General features: G+C 39.3%; 1 long non-coding RNA gene across 1 annotated transcript in view; it reads right to left on the bottom strand.

Moving 5' to 3' along the window:
* The window catches only part of LOC109562820 (uncharacterized), a 266,627-nt gene that overhangs the window by 116,965 nt on the left and 132,825 nt on the right, over positions 1-16,837 (bottom strand). Inside the window, exon 3 of the long non-coding RNA XR_002181227.2 lies at positions 10,214-10,282. This is a non-coding gene — a long non-coding RNA (uncharacterized lncRNA). The remainder of the gene's footprint in view (positions 1-10,213; positions 10,283-16,837) is intronic.

Below are 16,837 nucleotides of genomic sequence, written 5' to 3'. Positions count from 1 at the left end.
TCAAAGGCTTTGACATAGTAAGTAAAGCAGAAGTAGATGTTTTTATGGCACTCTCTTGCTTTTTCAATGATTCAACAGATGGTGGCAATTAGATCTCTGGCTCCTCTGCCTTTTCTTTAAATCCAGCTTGAACATCTGGAAGTTCAAGGTTCATGTACTGTTGAAGTCTGGCTTGGAGAATTTTGAGCATTACTTTTCTAGCATGTGAGATGAGTGCAATTGTGTGGTAGTTTGAGCATTATTTGGCATTGCCTTTCTTTGGGATTAGAATGAAAACTGACCTTTTCCAGTCCTGTGGCCACTGCTGAGTTTTCCAAATTTGCTGGTGTATTGAGTGCAGCACTTTCACAGCATCATCTTTTAGGATTTGAAATAGCTCCACTGGAATTCCATCACCTCCACTAGCTTTGTTCATAGTGATGCTTCTTAAGGCCCACTTGACTGCATTCCAGGATGTCTGGCTCTAGGTGAGTGATAATACCATCATAATTATCTGTGTCATTAAGATCTTTTTTGTATAGTTATTCTGTGTATTCTTGCCACCTCTAATTAATATCTTCTTCTTCTGTTAGGTCCATACTATTTCTGTCCTTTATTTTCCCCTTCTTTCCATGAAAAGTTCCCTTGGTATCTCTAATTTTCTTGAAGAGATCTCTAGTCTTTCCCATTCTATTGTTTTCCTCTATTTCTTTGCTCTGATCACTGAGAAAGGCTTTCCTATCTCTCCTTGCTATTCTTTGGAATTCTGCATTCAGATGGTATATCATCTGAATGCGGGAAGGTATATCATTCCTTTTCTCCTTTGCCTTTCATGTCTTTTCTTTTCTCAGCTATTTGTAAGGGCTCCTCAGACAACCATTTTGCCTTTCTGCATTTCTTTTGCTTGGGGATGGTCTTGATCACTGCTTCCTGTACAGTGTCACAAACCTCCATTCATAGTTCTTCAGGCACTCTGTCTATCGGATCTAATCCCTTGAATCTATTTGTCACTTCTACTGTATAATCGTAAGGGATTTGATTCAGGTCATACCTGAATGGTCTACTGTTTTCTCTACTTTCTTCAACTTAAGTCTGAATTTGGCAATAAGCAGTTCATGATCTGAGCCACAGTCAGCTCCTGGTCTTGTTTTTGCTGACTGTATAGAGTTCTCCATCTTTGGCTGCAAAGAATATAATCAATCTGATTTTGGTGTTGACCATCTGGTGATGTCCATGTGTAGAGTCTTCTCTTGTGTTGTTGGAAAAGGGTCCTTGTGATGACCAGTGTGTCCTCTTGGAAAAACTCTGTTAGCCTTTGCTTTTATACTCCAAGGCCAAATTTGCCTGTTACTCCAGGTATCTCTTGACTTTCTACTTTTGCATTCCAGTCCCCTGTAATGAAAAGTGTAATGAAAAGGGTGTTAGTTCTAAAAGGTCTTGTAGGTCTTCATAGAACTGTTAAACTTCAGCTTCTTCAGCATTACTGGTCAGGGCATACACTTGGATTACTGTGATATTGAATGGTTTGCCTTGGAACAGAGATAGTTCTGTCATTTTTGAGACTGCATCCAAGTACTGCATTTTGGACTCTTGTTGACTATGATGGCTACTCCAGTTCTTCTAAGGGATTCTTGCCCACAGCAGTAGATATAATGCTCATCTGAGTTAAATTCACCCATTCCAGTCCATTTTAGTTTGCTGATTCCTAAAATGTCAGCATTCACTCTTGCCATCTCATTTGATCACTTTGAATCTGCCTTGATTCACAGATCTAACATCAGGTTCCTATGTAATATTGCTCTTTACAGCACTGGACTTTATTTCGATCACCAGTCATATCCACAACTGGGTATTATTCTCACTTTGGCTCTGTCTTTTCATTCTTTCTGAAGTTATTACTCCACTGATCTCTAGTAGTATATTGGGCACCTACCAACTTGGGGAGTTCCTCTTTCAGTGTCCTATCTTTTTGCCTTTTCATACTGTTCATGGGGTTCTCAAAGCAAGAATACTGAAGTGGCTTGCCATTCCCTTCTCCAGTGGACTACATTTTGTCAGAACTCTTCACCATGACATGTTCATCTTGGGTGGCCCTACCCGGCATGGCTCATAGTTTCACTGAGTTAGACAAGGCTGTGGTCCATGTGATCAGACTGGTTAGTTTTCTATGATTGTGGTTTTCCATCTGTCTGCCTTCTGATGAGAAGGATAAGAGGTTTATGGAAGCTTCCTGATGGGAGAGACTGAGGGGGAAACTGGGTCTTGTTCTGATAGGTGGGGCCATGCTCAGTAAACCTTTAATCCAATTTTCTGTTGATGGGCGGATCAAACAGATCCCTGTTGTTTGATCTGAGGCCAAACTATGATGGAGGTAATGAAGATAAGGGTGACCTTCTTCAAAAGGTCCCATGCAGGCACTGCTGCACTCAGTGCCCCCACCCTGCAGCAGGCCACGGCTGACCCATGCCTCCACCGGAGACTCCTGCACACTCACGGGCAAGTCAACTTTATAAAACTCTTCTTCAACTTTATAAAATTCTTACCCATTACTAACAAAATACTGTCTCTCATACTTCCATATTCCTTAAATAATATTTTGATGTTTTCCATCATTTTCTGTCCTAATGGTGCAGTTGAAGTCATTTTCTCAGACTCACTGTCCAGTTTATGAATTCTCTTTTCAGTTGTTTAACTTACTGTTCAGTCTTTGGATTCAGAATTCTTTTTTTAAATTTTTTGTTTATCTTACTGTGTTGAGTCTTAGTTGGGGCCTGTGGGATCTTTAGTTGCATCATGCAAACTCTTAGCTGTGGAATGTAGGATATAGTTCCCTGGCCAAGGATGGAACCTAGGTCTCCTGTGTTGAGGGCACAGAGTCTTAGCCACTGGATCATCAGGAAAGTCCCCAGAATATGTTTTATACAGAGACCTTTAAAAAACTTTCTAATTAATCATTTTTGGTTCTTGTCTCATGATTTATGTGTTTTTATCTCTTTGAATAATTTAAATAAGCTTTGTGAACTTTTTTCAGATTGTTTAGTTATTTCTAGTTCTAAGCATCTAAGTTCTCCACTTACTGGATCTGTGACTCTCTTCCATAATGGTTCATTCTGTGTGATTTGAACACTTTTACTAGGAGCTCATCTTTATCTTATTATGTATTCCTTTGGGGGGAAGGAAAATATGTTCTGGACTGTTTCCTGCTCAACACAGCAAGTCCCAGGTATTTCACTGGCTCTTAATTTCTTGACCCTTCACATTCATCTGACATAATCTGAAGTTCTCATTTTTCAAGGGCATTTTGTGCCCACTGACAAGCTAATGGAAGATAAACTTTCTTGCATTTCCTATAGGCTGAGGTTGGAGCCTTTCTGGTGTTCATTTCTGGGATAGGGCAACCCTTGATCATTCTGACTTTTGGCAAGATACTTAGTACTAGTACCCTACCCATTTGATATCTATGGTTAAAAAATTCTCTTTCTGTGTGTATCTAAAACACAGAACCAAACTGCTAAGATATCAATATATTTTTAATAACCTATGGAGATGTTGGCAGAAGCCCCTGCTCACACCTTTGATGTCACATGTTTTCTACATTTTTGTCTCATGGAGATTTCTCTCTCTTGGTGTTGAATTTGGCTATGTTTCCAAATATTCTTTGGCTTATGTTAAAAAGCATTTGCATATATGCAGAGCTATTTGTATCCTATTTGATGTATTTTTGTGAAATATAAAACTCAATCTTCATGACACTTTAATTGGGATTGAACTAGAAATATGAAATAGAGAGAAAATAGGTATCTATCACATCTAAGAGAATGTCATGGGTCTGCATTTACTCAATATTTCTAATATCACTTTCAACATTCTAATAAGTTCTGAGGTTTAATTTATGCCAAAACATGAACATCTGTCATTGTTTATTCCTGAGAATTTTTTAAACTGTATTTTCCGCCTACTTACTAGTGCTGCATTGTCTTAGCAAACTCTACATCTATTAGAAACAGATATTAACCCATCCGGAGGCCACCTTATTGGTCCAATTGGAAGAAAATGTGTCTTGAAATAAAGTAGCAACCAGGAAATGTAGGAAAGCTCAAAGTTAAGAGATATTTTAAAATCATGATTAACAAGATTTGATAGTCAGATATAAGAAGTGAAAAAGACAGAGGTATCGAGGATAATGTCTGCATTAGTGCCTTGATGATGGATAGAGGTCCCACTGAAGCCTAGTAAAGGGATAGATGTGGGGTGAGAAAGGAAGATTAGATATGAAGATGGAAAGTTGGTAATACATTTATACTAAGCTATTTTTTGCTGAATAATTTATTGTGCCATTGAAGGAAAATATTTTGGAATAAGTTACAGCTTCATGGAAACATAAGAGCCACTAGGGAATTTTGAGTTATTAGAAAGGACAGGAATACGGGGCTAATAAGAAGTCAGGGTCTAGACAGGATATCTGAATGTCTTCTCCCAAAGGAGTTACTGTAATGAGGTCAGGAAGTCACGAGCAGGTTTTTTTCATGCAGTTGAAAAAAAATATTGAGATGACATTCAGAACATTCTATTTCCATATCTGACCCATCACAACTATTACAGTCTTCAGTGATGAAAAAATAAAATGTATCTTCCTATACTGAAAACATACAGAGCCAGAGACTTTTCACAAAAATAAAATGTTCAATTGCTTGAAATTGAAATTCTAAATAGATATGGCAGTGGAGAAACATTTCCTTCTCAGTAGCACTCCAGCATCTTTAGCTGGAGCTATCAGCATCTTAATTTGGCTGTGGGGACTTTGTGTGTGAAATATATGGAGTGTGTTTTTTAAAGGTTTTTGCTGGACAGTCAGGTTGTGACGGAGAGTTGAAATGTAGCCTGTGGCACTTCTTGTCCAATATTGTGCACGTCCCTAACAAGAGACAAATGATTTCATTGTGAGATGAATACGTGTGAGGGACTAATAAACCAGTTAGAGCTATTATCAGAGTAGAGGAGCCGCCTAAGTGACGGCATGACTGAAACACAGACCCCATTCTCCTCTGCATTTGCCGAAAACGTGAATTCATATGCAAGCATGCTCTGTGGCGGTCTTAAGGACATCAGTGTGAAATTTAAGCATTCCAAACTTTAGAGTCGGCTTTTTTCTAGGCAGAGAGTCGCACCAAAAGTGAACTCACAGAAACAATCAATTCCATCACAAGAAAAGGTAAAGATCATATTGCTATATTAATTGCTTTATTGCCCTCCCCACCAAAATCCCTCAGTCAGGAAGATGCCCTGGAGAAGGGAATGGCTATCCACTCCAGTGTTCTTGCCTGGAGAATCCCATGGACAGAGGAGCCTGGCGGGCTACAGTCTCAGTTAGTTCAGTCACTCAGTCGTGTTTGACTCTGCAACTCATGGACGGCAGCATGGCAGGCCTCCCTGTCCAGCACCAACTCCCGGGCTACAGTCCACGTGGTTGCAAAGAGCAGGGCACAAGTGAGTGACTAACACTTTCACTTTCACCAAAAAACAAAGGACAAGGTCCATAGCATTATAGACTTCATAATTATCTCTGCCCTAATGGAGAGAGAAGTCAGGGGAAAGGGAAAGAAGAAAAATCTCCCCAATATAGCTTCTTTTACGGAGTGTAAGGACTTTTGGAGAAGATAAGAATGTCTTAATTAGTTAATTATTTCTACAAACATACATTAATGTCCCACTACTAATGATGTTTTTGTATGCTCAGGTGAATAAAAACGAGAAAAACTTCATCTCCAATCAAGTTCAGGGATGTATGGCCAGCCATTAACAAACTTATAAAACAATACTTTCAGGGTCTTTAGCCTCTTTTTTTCCCCTACTATTTCTTATTTTCTATTACTGTTTTCTCCTTTCAGTCATTTGCCTTCAAAGCTCCTTTCAGAATAATCCTGACAATATTCAGTGACCTGTTTAAATGGCCTATTTCAAACAACCACAAAAGGAAAAGACAGAATCTTCCTCATGGCAATGAAAAGTTTAAATTTAAACAAAAAGACTGCAATGTTATACACATTACTGAAAATCTTAACAAGAATGGTTGATCACAATATTTTTAATTCTCACTTGTTTCTTTCTAATCTACTTCACAGCTTCTCTGGTGGCTCAGTAGTAAAGAATCCGCCTGTTAATGCAGGAGACATGGGTTCGATGCCTGGGTCAGGGAAAGATACCCTGGAGAAAGAAATGAAAATCCACTCCCATATTCTTGCCTGGGAAATCCCACAGAGGAGCCTGGTGGGCTACAGTGAGTCCATAGGGTCGCAAAAGATTTGAACACATCTCAGCAAATGAACAACAATAACAAATCTACTTCACAGAGAGCTGAGAGAGTAAACACAATAAAATGCGATTCTAGTCACGTCACCTCTCCCGTGAAATTCTTTCCACAGCTTCTTATGAACCTAAGATAAAAATCAAATCCTTAAAGGAGACTTACAAGCCTTGCATGACCTCCTATGCCCTTCTCCTTTTAGCTCAATAAGCATAAGCCAACTGGGCTTTCTTTTAGTTGTTACAGAGTAGATCTTTCCACATCAAGAGTTTTTATACTCCTTTGCCTGCGCTGGTTCACTGGGTCCTCCACGCTTCCAATTCTCAAGCCACTTCACACACACACACACACACACACACCCCTTCTCTCTCACCATCTGCATAATTCATCTTTCAGGTCTCCATTCAAAATATCAGTTCCTTGAAGAAAGAAATCAGTCTTCCTTCTTGTCCCTTATTTTCTTCCTAGTACCATGCCTTCCCTAGCCCTATAAGACTATTTGCATGTGGGGACTATACTTCTAACATAATTACTAAATAATTTATTTCTCCCCTCTGTACTGTAATCTCTATAGGGGTAAGGACCATGTCTGTTTTAATACCATATGCCTGTCTAATACTGTATATATTTGTGGCCTGGTACACAGCAGGTATTCAATATGTATTTATGGAATGAAAAAAATGAATAACTAGAATATTAAGATCAATAAAAATGAATACATCATAATTTATGAAATTAGACTCAAATTAGGTCTGAGTTTCTTGGCAAATAGAATAAAAAGAAGAAAACTGATCCATTTTAATCAGTTGTATATCTATGTGTTCAGTCTCTCAGTTATGTTTGACTCTTCTGTGACCCCATGGACTATAGTCCACCAGGCTCTTCTGTCCATGGAAGTTTTCAGGCAAGAATACTGGAGGGGGTTGCCATTTCCTACTCCAGGAGATCTTCCTGATCCAGGGATCAAACCCATGTCTCTTGCATCTCCTGCATTGGCAGGCGAATCCTTAACAACTGCACCACCCAGGAAAATCAAACCATTTTTTTCAAGGCAACAAAACTTTTCCTTTTTCTACAGAATGTAGAAAACTTTCTCGAAGAGATAATTTTCCTTCACAGTTCAAATCACAGTTTATATATGTGTATGATCATGAATGAGTCTGATTCCATTAGACTCCAAACTTCTGAAAGGTACAGACCTTGTCTGACTTGCCAAAACATCCCAGCATATAACACAGGGTCTGAAATAGTAAAGGCTCTGCTAGTAACCCATTTATTCTTTCATTCAGCAAATATCTACCAGACAATTACTAGGTATTTAGCACCAAGATAAAAAAAACCACGAATAACTGATGTAAATAGTATACCTTATCATTTTACAGCAACAGTAGTCATAAATTTCACATGGCTGTTTTAGGCTTTTCTTGTTTATGCTGACATTGTTGGCACTTGATAAAGTCTGAAGGAAAACATTAAAACATGGTAAAACTACATAATGAGGAGCATAACAAAGGTTTTCCACATACTTCGCTTTTTAAAGGCTCAACCTGTTTTAGGATAGAATTTGGAGTAACTGGAGGAACTAGGAAAGACCCTTACTTCTCTGAGTTTATGCCAGAACCAGGAGAAGAAAAAAACACTCAAGTCTGAGCTTGCTGATGACAGTTGGAGTTCCTCTGTGCTCACATTTGTGCTAAAATATCCTGCAGATTGAGGCTGTTTCATCAAATTTTCTTTTCCTAGTAGCAGCAGTCAATAAAGAGTCAAACTACTTTTCTTTCTTCTCTCAAGCCAATATTCTGTTTTTTTAAGTTTATGGTTACCAAGGCGGGGGAAGGGCTAAATTAAGAGTTTGGAATTAAAATATACATATAGCTAACACTGTATATAAAATAGATAACCAACAAAGACCTACGGTATAGCACAGGGAACTATATTCAATTGTCTAATAATCTATAATGGAAGAGGATATAAAAAAAGAATATATTTATTTATATATATGCATAACTGAATCACTTTACACCTGAAACTGGCAGAACATTGTAAATCAATGATATTAAAATAAAACAATATTAATCTAGTGTTTTCAGCAGCCCAGCACCAGGAAGTTCTTTTCATTTGAAGGGCTTTATAGCAGAGGAGCCTGGAGGGCTAGGAGGGTCCATGAGGGTCATCAAAGAGTCAGACGCAACTTAGTGACTGAACAACAAGTTCAGTTCTGTTCAGTTCAGTCGCTCAGTCATGTCCAACTCTTTGCAACCCCATGAATTGCAGCACGCCAGGCCTCCCTGTCCATCACCAACTCCCGGAGTTCACTCAAACTCACGTCCATCGAGTCCGTGATGCCATCCAGCCATCTCATCCTCTGTCATCCCCTTTTCCTCCTGCCCCCAATCCTCCCAGCATCAGAGTCTTTTCCAATGAGTCAATTCTTCGCATGAGGTGGCCAAAGTACTGGAGTTTCAGCTTTAGCATCATTCCTTCCAAAGAACACCCAGGATTGATCTACTTGAGGATGGACTGGTTGGATCTCCTTGCAGTCCACGGGACTCTCAAGAGTCTTCTCCAACACCACAGTTCAAAAGCATCAATTCTTTGGCGCTCAGCTTTCTTCACAGTCCAACTCTCACATCCATATATGACTACTGGAAAAACCACAGATTCAACTAGACGGACCTTTGTTGGCAAAATAATGTCTCTGCTTTTTAATATGCTATCTAGGTTGGTCAAAACTATCCTTCCAAGGAGTAAGCATTAGTTATTCAGAAATGTGTAGAAGGAGAATGGGAGAGGAAAAACAAGATCATGATTCTTGGGCTACTGTTCCTGATATCACCCTCAATTTAGGCCATTCTATTTTAGTTTCCTAAAGCAGAATACACAAGTCATCAAAAAAAAAATTAATAACTGAGTCATCTGACCTCTTCTCCTTTACGACTTGTGTTGAAGCATGAAGTTTGGCAGAAGCAACCAAAGATAACTCACTCATGTTTCCAGTGGATTTTTGCATGTGTAAAGACATCCTTCACAGTGATCCATTTCATAATTCCTCTGAACCTCATGAAATCTGATCATGAACATCAATGAGCCTCCTGAGGGTTCTGCAGAGATCACACCACTTTACATGAAGTGAGTCAGGCAATAGGTGAACTCAGTGTTCCTCATAAAGTGAGACTGAATGGCTGAGTTCCACTGAATGGATGCCTCCTTACCAGAATGGCAGCTTTAGTGGAATCATTTAGTCACTGCAGACATCATTACCCTTTACTGTAAGATGGAGGAAAAAATATGTCTTGTCTATTTCACAGGATATTCTAAGGATAAAGCTATATTAGGCACATGAAATTACTCTCTGACATTTCCAGGGGAGGAAAGGATATGAAGTTACCTCCTCAGTCTCCGTTAGCAACTACTCTATCTTTTCCAGGTCTGTTTCATCCCTCTCCCACTCAGCCTTCCCACAGAATGTGTGTGAAGTTTTGGGGTTGAGGGTTAAAGGAAAGCTTGTACCTTTTCCTCCCATCAGTGTTTATCACCAGAAATATATTTTACATACACAGTAGATTCCACTTTTGCCTGAAAATATGCATACTGACATCTCTCTAGATAAAGATGTTAGAAAACTTTCAATGTGATTTTAAAATGAAATTTAATTTTATTCCAGTTATTACCAAAACACTAAATCTTTTTGGACACTTGAAAAAATAATGCAGGATAGGCAAGCTTCACTTATTTCTTTCTTTATTTTTGCAAAGCAGGAGAGAACATCAAACCAGAAAAACAAGAAGAACTTCAAATATGTATAAAATTACACATCCCACTTTTGGTGAAATAGTCCAAATGCAAGAATCAAGTTGCTCTTACTCTCACTTAAATAGCTCAGCAATATCTAAAACAAATGAGTCACAAGCTTGTTTTTGTATCACTTACCTCAGATTTCTTTTTTCAGGAGAATTTTTGAGAGGAGAAATAACGTCACTGATAGTTTCATCTCATGTCCTGGGAAAAAATAGAGCAGAAAATTACCCACCTCTGGTGCATTAGATGTAGGCATGCCTAAACTATTCAAATAATCCATAGCACCTATGTCTGCACAGACTTTTGAATGATTCTCTTTGATAGGAGTTACTTCCCTACAGTGGGCATTCAGCCCTAATCTTCACTGCCCTTCATTTCTCAGATTTTTTCCCTCTATAGTTCTGTTTATTTATCCTAGGATTGTCAAAGCCCTAGTTGATTTCTTGACTACCAAATGGGGAGGAATGTATCAAACCTGTTTTCAGTGGTTTTACCTAGCCAGGAAAATAAGCGCCATTCAGTCACTCCATCACTCAAAAACACTTTCTCATATTTTCATACATTTGTGTGTACTAGAACAATGCTAAACACATGAGGATCAGAGATTAAAAGCCAGAGTTCTTGCTTTCAAGGGTGTCACCATTTGGTTGGTATAGACAGTTAAGGAGGTAATTACTATGTAGATACATAGAAAACAATCACACACACACACACACACAAATAGGGGAGATACACACAAATTACTATCAAAGCACACAAAAAGGAGCACTAACTCAGACTGAGGGTAAAATCAGTCAAACCTTAACGGAGATCATATTTGAGCTGAGTCACAATTAGGCGTAAATTTGGTCCCCAGTGGATATCTGACAATATCCAGAGGTATCTTCACTCATCACAACTGGGAGCTTGGTCCTAACTCTACTGAGTAGAGGGAAGGCATGCTATTAAACACCTTACGAAGCACCAGGCAACCCCCCACAACAAGGAATCTACGGCCTCAAATGCCAAAAGTGCCAAGTTCGAGAAACCTTGTTGTAAAGGATGAAAATGCAATTTAGATTGCTTTATATCAAGAAAAAGGGCCATATATTTGAAAACTCCAATGATATACTCATTCACTGAACAAGTGAACATCAAGTGCCCACTAGGTTTGGGTAATGTCATAGGTACAGGAGACAAAGTGTGACCAAAACAGGAAAAGTCCAGGCCTCCACGGAACATATACTTCACTGAAAAGAGATAAGCCATAAAACAAAGTGCAAATAGGTAAATAAATAATATATCAAACAGTAGACATCCTAAGATGCAAAATTAAGTAGAATAAGGGATGAAAGTCATGTTAGAGAACCAGGGGATAGTGGGTATACAGTGATCAGAAAACAGCTTCCTTCAGGGGGCGGTACACCACCTGGCATGCAGGATCTTAGTTCCCTGACCAGGCATCGAACCCTCACCTCCTGCGGTGGAAGCACAGAGTCTTAAGCACTGGACGATCAGAGAAGTCCCAACAGTTTCCTGTTTTAGGCAGGATGGTCAGAGAAGTTCTCGCTTATATGTCCACATTTGAACAAGGATTTGAAAGAAATGAGGGGGAAAACCATGCGAATACTTGGAGAAAGAATATTCTAGTCCAGAATGTACAAAAGTTCTCTGAGAGAAAAGTCACAGGAATAGCAGTGATAATCACTCAGTCGTAGCCGACTGTGACCCCACGGACTGTAGCCCGCTAGGCTCCTCTGTCCATGGTATTCTCCAGGCAATACTGAAGTGGGCTGCCATTCCCTTCTCCAGGGGATCTTCCTGACCGAGGAATCAAACCCAGGTCTCGTGCATTGTGGGCAGATTCTTTACCATCTGAGCTACCAGGGAAGAAGGAACTGCAATAAGGCCCATTTGACAGGAGTGCACATGGATGACAGGGAGACTGGGAGGAGGTGATATTAGGGTGCAGAGGAGAGCTGGTCTGCCTTCCCTGTCCATGGTACCCAGGCAACTGCATTCACTGTGGGTGAGATGGGAAGGTTGTGAGCAGTGGCTAACAAGACAGGTAAGTTTGAGTCAGAGGATGATGCAACTGGAGATGTGTGTAACAGACTGACTCCACCATTCTATCAATTAGACTTAGAGCGGGAGACCAGGTAGGGAGCTACAACAGTAATCACAGCAAAAGAGGATGAAGGCTTGGATAAGGATGTTACGGCAGAAGGTGTAAGAAGTGGTTAGAGGCTGAACATATTTTGCAAGCAGAGTTGATCAACTTTATGGGTAGAATGGACATAAGATATGGTGGGAAGAGAAAAGTCAATGATGATCTTGGAGACTTTTGCTTTCTGAGCCAAGTATAAGTATTTGTTGGAGGTGCAGGTGAGGTGGAGACTGACATGTTTAAGAAACAGAATGGACAGTAAAGCTTTGGTCTATCATGTGAAGCAGAAGACAGAACAAAGTGAGATCAGAGAGGCCAGAGGAAGCATCCCTAAGTACGTTATTCTAAGTGGAAAGGGAAACTATGGCAGGGTATATATATGTGTGTGTACATATATATATATATGTACACACACATTCTTTTTTATTGTGTATATATATATAATTCTTTATTATATATAATGTATATATATATACATGTATATATTCTTTTTCATTATGGTTTATTACATGATATTAAACATATAATTCCCTGTGCTATACAGTAGGGCCTTGTTGTTTATCCATCCTATATATAATAGTTAGCATCTGCTAACCCCAAACTCCCAATCCATCCCTCCCCCACCCCTCCTTGCCAACCACAAGTCCATTTTCTGTGTCTGTGAGCGTCTGTTTCTGCTTCATAGATAAGTTAATTTAAGTCATGTTTCAGATTCCACTTACAGTGATACCAGAGAGTATTTATCTTTCTCTTTCTTACTTCCCTTAGTATGATAATTTCTAGGTCCATTCATGTTACTGCAAATGGCATTATTTCAATCTTTTTACGACTGAGTAATATTGCATTGTGTACATATTCCGTATCTTCTTTATCCATTCATCTGTCAGTGGACATTTAGATTATTTCCACAACTTTGCTCTTGTGAATAGTGCTGCTATAAACACAGGGATACATGTATCTTTTGAAATTACAGTTTTGTCCAAGTATATGCTCAGGAGAGGGGTTTATCAATCATATGACAAATCTACTTTTAGTTTTCTGAGGATATTCCATGCTGCCTCCCACAGTAACTGCACCAATTTACACTCCTTCCAACAACGTAGGAAGGTTCCCTTTTGTTCACACCCTTTCTAGCATTTGTTATTTGTAGATTTTTAACGATGAGAAAGGCCACATTCTAAAACATAACTATAACAAATACTTCAGTTCAGTTCAGTCGTTCAGTTGTGTCTGACTCTTTGCAACCCCATGGACCACAGCACGCTAGGCCTCCCTGTCCATCACCAACTCCCAGAGTTTACTCAAACTCATGTCCACTGAGTCAGTGATGCCATCCAACCAACTCATTCTCTGACGTCCCGTTCTTCTCCCTCCCTCAATCTTTCCCAGCAACAGGGTCTTTTCAAATGAGTCAGTTCTTCACATCAGGTGGCCAAAGTATTGGAGTTTCAGCTTCAGCATCAGTCCTTCCAATGAACACTCAGGACTGATCTCCTTTAGGATGGACTGGTTGGGTCTCCTTGCAGTCCAAGGGACTCTCAAGGGTCTTCTCCAACACCACAGTTCAAAAGCATCAATTCTTTGGAGTACTGGAGTTTCAGCTTTAGCATCATTCCTTCCAAAGAATATCCAGGACTGATCTCCTTTAGAATGGACTGGTTGCATCTCCTTGCAGTCCAAGGGACTCTCAAGAGTCTTCTCCAACACCACAGTTCAAAAGCATCAATTTTTCAGAGCTCAGCTTTTTTTATAGTCCAACTCTCATATCCATACATCACTACTGGAAAAACCAAAGCTTTGACGAGACAGACCTTTGTTGGCAAAGTAATGTCTCTACTATTCAATATGTGGTCTAGGCTGGTCATAACTTTCCTGCCAAGGAGTAAGTGTCTTTTAATTTCATGACTGCAATCACCATCTGCAGTGATTTTGGAGCCCAAAAAAATAAAGTCTGACACTGTTTCTACTGTTTCCCCATCTATTTGCCATGAAGTGATGGAACCGGATGACATGATCTTCGTTTTCTGAATGTTGAGTTCAAGCCAACTTTTTCACTCTCCTCTTTCCCTTTCATCAAGAGGCTCTTTAGTTCTTCTTCACTTTCTGCCATAAGGGTGGTGTTATCTGCATATCTGAGGTTATTGATATTTCTCCTGGCAATCTTGATTCCAGCTTGAGCTTCATCCACCCCAGCATTTCTCATGATGTACTCTGCATATAAATTAAATAATTAGGGTAACAATATACAGCCTTGCCGTACTCCGTTTCCTATTTGGAACCAGTCTGTTGTTCCATGTCCAGTTCTAACTGTTGCTTCCTGACCTACATACAGGTTTCTCAAGAGACAGGTCAGGTGGTCTGGTATTCCTATCACTTTCAGAATTTTCCACAGTTTGTTGTGATCCATACAGTCAAAGGCTTTGCATAGTCAATAAAGCAGAAATAGATGTTTTTCTGGCACTCTTTAATTGCATTAAAGATTTACTGAGTATGGCCCCGCCCATCAAAGCAAGACCCAGTTTCCCGCTCAGTCAGTCTCTCCCATCAGGAAGCTTCCATAAACCTCTTTTCCTTCTCCATCAGAGGGCAGACAGACAAAACCACAATCACAGAAAACTAACCAATCTAATCACATGGACCAGAGCCTTGTCTAACAAATACCTCAGTCATCTTTATTTCCTGCTACACTAGAAACTGGGTGAACTGGCTTAATGGATGTTAGAAAGGTTTCCATTGATAACATTAGTAGCTCATAAACAGTAAAGTAGATACTATAAATGGTGTCTCATGGGTGTATGGAAGTAAAAATCACCCAAATGAGAGCAAGTAACAGGTATTATTCATAGCTTTATATAAGAAGGGATCCAGTCACCATCACTCACATGTGGCAGAGAATCAAAGGCAGACAGAGGAGAAAGAAACCTTCATAGGGGAGAAATGGGAATGCTTTGATTAGAGGCTGTTGGCATGGGGAACATGCAGGTAGACTAACCAGAAGCATGCTCAGTTCAGTTCACTCCAGTCACTCAGCCTTGTCCGACTCTTTGCAATCCCATGGACTGCAGCAAACCAGGCTTCTCTGTCCATCACCAACTCCTGGAGCTTACTCAAACTCATGTCCATTGAGTCCGTGATGTCATTCAACCATCTCATTCTCTGTCGTCCCCTTCTCCTCCTGCCTTCAATGTTTCCCAGCATCAGGGTATTTTCCAAGGAGTCAGTTCTTCACATCAGATGGCCAAAATATTGGAGTTTCAGCTTCAGCATCAGTCCTTCCAGAAGCATGTATCTTATATAATTGGTTTATTTCAACAATAATTACGTTTTATAATGTCTATTTAAAAATAGTTTCCAACATCCTTTTGGTGACTCACCATCTTAGACTTATGCTAAATTAACTAATAGCTATTCACTAAATGTCTAGATCATTTCTAAGTAAGATTAAATACTGAAACATTAATTGCTAAGCATAATTAAATTTCATGTGCTTTAGCTTCTTATTTTATATGGTACAGAAAGGTAGATATTTGAGAAGCTATAAGGAAGCAAATCTGGTAAAAACTATGGGATGGTATACTCGTAACTTTTGCCAGTCTGTTATAAAATGCTGGCATATGATATATAATTCATAATTATCTATTCCTTAGTTCTCTAGAAAAGTTAGTACTTAAAATTTATCATCAATGTGTATAAACTATTAGAAACAATAGGGCAAATGGAAACAACATTGTGTTAAAAGTATGCAAAGTGTGTAGGATGGAACAGTTGTTCCAGAACAAGAAAGAGGAAAATGTGGGAACAGCCAGAATGCACATGAAATGCAGAAAAAAAAATTCAATTTCTAGTGGTCAAATCTGGCTAAAAATTTACAAGTTTCTACAAAGGAACTTGCCTTTCATACTGTTTACCTTAAAAATAGCTGAGAAAAGAAGAGAAGTGAAAGGCAAAGGAGAAAAGGAAAGATATACCCATCTTAATGCAGAATTCCAAACAATAGCAAGGAGAGATAAGAAAGTCTTCCTCAGTGATTAGTGCAAAGAAATAGAGGAAAAAAATAGAATGGTAAAGACTAGAGATCTCTTCAAGAAAATTAGAGATACCAAGGGAACATTTCATGCAAAGATGGGCTCAATAAAGGACAGAAATGGTATGGACCTAACAGAAGCAAGAGATAGTAAGAACAGGTGGCAAGAAAACACAGAAGAATTATACAAAAATGATCTCAATGATCCAGATAACCATGATGGTGTCATCACTCACCTAGAGCCAGATATCCTGGAATGCAAGGTCAAGTGGGCCTTAGGAAGCATCGCTATGAACAAAGCTAGTGGAGGTGATGGAATCCCAGGTGAGCTATTTCAAATCCTAAAAGATGATGCTATTAAAGTGTTGCACTCAATATGCCAGCAAATTTGGAAAACTCAGCAGTGGCCACAAGACTGGAAATGGTCGGTTTTCATTCCAATACCAAAGAAAGGCAACGCCAAAGAACGTTCAAACTACCGCACAACTGCACTCATCTCACACACTAGCAAAGTAATGCTCAAAATTCTCCAAGCTAGACTTCAACAGTATGTGAACCAAGAACTTCCAGATGTTCAAGCTGGATC

The sequence above is a fragment of the Bos indicus genome, chromosome 8 (genome assembly GCF_029378745.1).
Source record: "Bos indicus isolate NIAB-ARS_2022 breed Sahiwal x Tharparkar chromosome 8, NIAB-ARS_B.indTharparkar_mat_pri_1.0, whole genome shotgun sequence".
Classification (NCBI taxonomy): Eukaryota; Metazoa; Chordata; class Mammalia; order Artiodactyla; family Bovidae; genus Bos; species Bos indicus.
Note: the sequence above shows the minus strand (reverse complement) of the source record. Positions and strands in the feature narration are given on the sequence as shown.